Below are 6,000 nucleotides of genomic sequence, written 5' to 3' on the forward strand. Positions count from 1 at the left end.
TGGTGGGGTTTGAAGATGTAACACAATGTGCAGCTGAAACAGTTTCCTGTGACATAACCACACAATGGTCTGGGAATGCTTTCTCCTTTCGCTCATGAAATGGGGGACCGCCACCATCTCCCGGAGACAACGACGTTAAATAATAGACTATTGTATTTAAAAATAACAAATGACACACGCATACTGTGCAAGCGGAGTTGTCCGGTTTTCTAGTAAAAGGAACCCAGTTTATAGGGCTCTTTCTGAGCGAGGTGCTTTGCGGGAGCGACCTGTGCGAACTCGGTGAGAGATCGGGTGAGCTGGGCGAGCCGTTCGTGGAGCTGTGCACGGGGTTAAAGCGAAGAGCGGTGAAAACGGCGTGTGAAAAAGGAAAAGAAAAGAACTTTTCTTTGGCCATCTTCGGGATAAGATCGTTAGTTCAAGCCGCGTGTGGGAGGGGGCGCTGTGGCAATGGATTCTCCAGCGCTCCCGAGCACTTGCAGCTGAATTGTTCATGGAAGCTCCTTCCCTGAGACTTCTTTTAATATTTCGGGCATTACTTTTGCTAACACTGTTATCTAACTGTAGTCCCGTAATGCCTGCACTAAAAGATGGACTGTTCACGTGAGTTATGGTCACTTCTTTTCCCCCTATCCCAATACTTTTTCTTCCTATTTTTTTTTCTTTACAGTTCAGGAAGAGTGCAATAGTGTATTTAATTTTTAAAATACATTGCAAGAAGGGTCTACCCAGGGTAGAGCCGAGAATTTAGACAACTCTCTATAACACGCAAAAGCGCACGAATAGACCCATATGAAACACACCCCTTGTTTGCAGCTTCCTATTAAAATAAAATAAATTCCCCAGGGAGTCTGTGGCTTCGACAATTTGCACTAATAACGGGCTATGTCTTTTCCAGGATTTACCTCCCTGCTTTTGAGATGTTATTGGGGGGAATGTTTAAAAATAAAGAAATAAAAAAAACCCAAAACAAAAGAAAAACTAAAGCTGATCTCTAAAAAACCAGATCTGACGCTTGGAAAAGTTGCTTCCCTTTTGTCACACTGTTATTAAGATCGTTAGGAATTTTCCGCCTAGGGAAATATAAGCAAATATGTATCCGTAGGTATAAGATAAAAGACCTCCAAAGCTTTCCTGAAGCCTGCTATTTTCACCTGAAAGGCAGACAGTGTTTCTCAGGGAGAAAACAAGTGTACGATCCACAGGTGGGATAGTTCATCATTCTTAAGGGAGAGAGGGACAAAAAAAGAAGGGAAAAAAAAGCAAGAAAAAAAAAAGCAAGAAAAAAAAAGCAAGGAAAAAAAAAAGCAGTCCCACTGTTTAGTTTTTGAAGGAGCCGCGAGCAGCCCCGGCGGTGAGGGCAGAGGCGCGGAGGTCCCGGCGCTGCCCAGCGGAGCCGCGGCTGCTCCTTGCAGCACCTCGGGCTGCGAGTTTCGGTGCGGGCGGCGGCAGCAGCCGTGCCGGGCTGAGCTGGACAGCCTCCCTGCACCGGCGGCAGGCAGGCAGTGAAGGCGGGATGCCCTCCGGAGCTGCGGGCAGGCCGGCGGGGCTGTGAGGAGCTGGCTCGGGCTCCCAGGCTCGGGCAGGGAGGCCCCCTCGGCCCGCCTGCTGCCGGGGGAAGGAGCAATCCCCATCCCCCTTTCTCCAGCCCCGGCCCCGCGGGAGGTAGGCAGGCAGTGCCACGTCTTTTCCTCTGTGTTTGCGACTGGCCCAGCGCGCCTCGGGAATGCTGCTCCAGCGCTGGCGGGAGGCTGAGCGCCTGGAGCGCCTGGCGCGCTTGCGAAGTGCGTGATGGGCAGAGTACAGGAAAAGCGGGACGCTTTAACAGGACAGTTGCTGTATTTTAAGGGCTTGCTTTAAAATGAATTCTTTGGCACAGCGATAGTCAACAAGTAGGTTTGGGCACTCTGGTAGGTAGGCTCCTGAGAGTGCTTCACCCGGAGTGGTTGTGTTTCAATGGAGTCCCACTGGCTCTTCCTCTTACTTATGCCAGAGTTTAAATTGTTTTTAGCAATCTTGAAGTCAGTCTGCCTTTCCCATTCCTGTTGCCATCATCTGTTTGATCACCGCTTTTAACACTAGAGAGCACCTGCTCACCTGCTTTGTGCTTTTCTCTCATTCATTCATACATACATTCACCTCCATGTGTGTACACGTCTGCGAGGATCCTTCATCTGTAGAGCCACAAACACATTTCTAGATCAAGCCTACTCACCCTCCCAAAACAGAAAGTCTTACTCTCTTCTTTAAATAACCTTCTTGAACAATGAGACCTCTTTGTATCCATTTAAAACTAGATAGTTTCCTTTCTCAGAACAATCAATTATCCCCATTGTATGTTAAAAGAATTCGAGGTTGATGGAATATTTCCAAGAGTAGACAGAAAAAACGGACAGAAAAGCTGTTATCATAGTCTGGAAAACTATTACATCTTCATGGACTTAGCAATACCATGAGGTATTAAAATAAAATCTGTGTAAAACTAATGCGTAATTCACAAACATACAGGTAGCTTTATGATAATTTTGAATTTTCTTCCAATAATGGGCAGAGTCAAGGGCAATTAAAGTTTTTACTTTCATAAAATTTAAATTGATCTTTCCTTTATGTTAATATTAAATTCCCAGTCTCCCTTGCATTTAATTAGGGATAACTTCAATTTTTTTTCTTTTTATCTTTCTTTATTCTTTACTTTCCAACTTCACTCCAAATGAGAATATTTGAAGTTGGGGGGAATGTTCTTCATAGTATTAGTCCTCTATACATTAAATTTAAACAGGAACCCTCCCAAATATTACTTTGAATATTGTTACAAGCAAAAACCCACATATTGCTATTTCTAACTCATTAAAAAATGCTATCTACATTTACTCATGTGGTCTCACTGCTTTTCTTGGCTTTGTAGCAATACTGGAATAGACTGCCAGTTGAACCAAGTTTACAGCCTTCCCTCACATCACGTAAAGGAAAGGCAGACAGACCATCTGGCCCCTAGCTTTTCAATCTAGAACTGTGCAGATTTTAAGTAACTTTTGTCTCAGAAAGGCTGGTCACTGTTTTATCAATGAGAAGTCTAAACATGTGCACATTTCTTCTTTTACATCTGACCCATTTCCATCACAAGGGGCACAGAATGAAAATTCACAAAAAGTTGTGCTTTCATGACAACACGACTTTAAGTATTACGTGAGCTGCTTACTTTGCTGTGTGTTTGACTATGCTCAGCACAAGAGTAGGATCTTGTAGCTAAAACACTGTGTACAGGCTGAAACTTCAATCTAGGGAAGCTTTGGAGAGATAGTATTGTTTTGCTTGTAGTAAGATAGCTGTGGAAAAAATATTGACTGACTCTAAAATATCTATGCTAAAATAATGCCAATACAAACTAATCAACAGATTTTCTTCAGTTTTCAGAAAGACATTTTGTTTTTGAAGTGTACGTTCCAGAAATTTAAAAGAACAAATCTCTCTCTTATCAAGAGGCAATGAATTCTGCTTTATGCAGCCCAGCCTTAAAATACATGACCTTTTAATGTATCACTAAAAGGGAAATAGTGCAATGATCCTTTTTTCTTTGCTTGGATGTTCCCCACTTGTGAATTAGTGAAGTCCTAGAAGGTTGTGCATCCTCTGCATTTTTGAACATGGACTTTTGAAATTTTTTGAGAGTTATGTGATGACATTATTTTAAATGCCAGAGGTACACAAAATTTGAATTTTATTTTGCAAGTAAATAAAATGCATGCAAATGCACCCAATTTTTTCATCTGGGGTCCATTTGGTGGAGTCCATATACATGAAAGATAGGAAGTGATAAAGACGGGAAGAGAAAAAACCCAAATAATTAACCAGCATCTTCCACTATGACATATTTTCTCAAACAATTCTGTGCTGGGATCATGATGATTTTAATGTTCTGGTCTTTTAGTTTTTAAAGCTGTTGGAGTCTCAAAACAAAAATAACACAAAAGTTTCTCCCTTTCTCTCATGCTTTCCCTCTCCTGAAGCGACTCCTTTACCATTACTTAGTTGAGATTTTCTAGAAAGTAATGTTGTGCCAGATGCATCATGACTTGGCAATGGTGGACTTGCCCTTGTGACCTTCAAAGGGAATAACCTCACCGGAAGAGCTTTATGAGCCATTTCTTGTTGTTTGAACTCCAGTCAACAGTCAGACATGTAAAATATCCTTCACTATAGGTTAGCAAGATTTCCTTTTAAACTAACAAATCTTCATTCTGTAAATATGCTGTTTTAAGAAAGTGTTCAGCACTGTTCTTGTAAGAATGTATAATTGGTCTTTGGCTTTGCACAAATACAGTTAATATGATATATGCGTTTGCAAATCAGTTGATTTCTTTTTCATGCTGTTTTGTTTTTTTTCCTAACACCTCTTGTGCTCCAGTTGAATTTATGAACCTTATCAGATTTATGAGCTCTAGCCACTAAAAATATTTCCATGAACTTGATTAGAAATTATGTATAAAGGGAAGAAACATTAATTCTAAGCCTTGTCAAAAGTATGGGATATAAAGGACTCTTTCCCCTGTAAATATGCCTGCTTTAAATATGCAACTGAAAGAAGAAACAGTACACTTAAAATGCTGTGCTCTTTTCATTATTTACTTGTTCTGGTTTTACCTGATTAATGGAATGGCCTCCTTTGGCTCTCTTAAAATAAGAGATGTTGCTTAAATGTTGCTTAAAATAATTGTTAGCCCACTAACACTTGAAACTGATCTGTGATTTTTACTCAGAACTAGTCTTTTTCTAGTCTTTTGCTCCTTCCCTTTTCCACTTTTAAAATCACTGCTCAGTATTTTGGACAAAGGAACATATAAGCTGTGGTTGCTGCTTAGCTTTCAGACTCGCAATAACATTCATAGGAAAAGTCAGTGAAGTTTTTTTAAAATAAGTAAATAATGCTTTTATCAATATTCAAGATTACTCTTTCATATTATGTAGGAGATCAAGACTCCATAATTCCAGGTGCAGCACAAATGCACAGCTAAAAGGACAGCTCCTAACCTTCACAGTAAATAGGATGCATATATACAAATACCAGTGAGGAGGTATTAATGCTAACAGACTTTTACTGATTTATTAGTAAGTTCAGAAATATAAATTATGTTTTTCAACTGAAGACTTTCAGTTAGGTCATAAAACTGATGACAGGCACAGAAGAATCAAAGAAAATGTTAAGAGGTGAAAGGCTGTGGAAGCAACTGACTTTTCCAGCCAGGAGGCAGGAGCAAGTGCACAGCAGGACTGGACTAACACAGGTGACCACTGAATGCACACACAATGTGAAACTACACAGAATGAGCCATGAAATGAAGCAAATTAGAGACTTCTCCCAAATCCACTGTGCCTGTATCTTGGGTTATTGCTCTTGCTGGCAGTTTGCTGTTCTCTTTCAAAGAGCTAAAAAGACTTCTCATTGTTATGGGTAGAGATTCACTCTTTCTACCAAAGGAGCAGTGTTAACTACCTTGCTGTAGGATGTCATCAAATAAACATTGTCACTGTAATTACCCTCAGACCTGACTTCCTCATCATTTAGTCTGGTAGGAGAAGAAAATCCAGTAAAGCACATGAAAGCATGAGCAGCTAGGCTGTTGTCTTCACTACTTTTATTAAAAATGTATTAAGAATTACTTCCTTCACACAGCATTTGTATTTCATTATTTTATTACATTTTTCATGTTTAATTATTGATATTTTCAGCAAAACTAATCTCAATTAGTTATTTAGAGTACTTTGGAGCTGGTCACTTGTTCTTTCTTGTTCTTTAAAATGTGCCCCGGGGGGCAACATCTCCAGGAGAGGAAATTCAGCTGAGGGACCAAAGGGTGGATTACATACCAAGACAATTATAGAATGGTTTGGTTTGAAAAGGACCATAAAGATCATCTAGTTCCAAGCCCCCTGCCATAGTAAGGGAAACCTTCCACTAGACCTGGTTGCCCAAAGCCCCATCCAGCCTGGCCTTGAACACTT

Source organism: Lichenostomus cassidix, chromosome 2, assembly GCF_008360975.1.
Source record: "Lichenostomus cassidix isolate B80296 chromosome 2, HeHo_3.0, whole genome shotgun sequence".
Lineage (NCBI taxonomy): Eukaryota > Metazoa > Chordata > Aves > Passeriformes > Meliphagidae > Lichenostomus > Lichenostomus cassidix.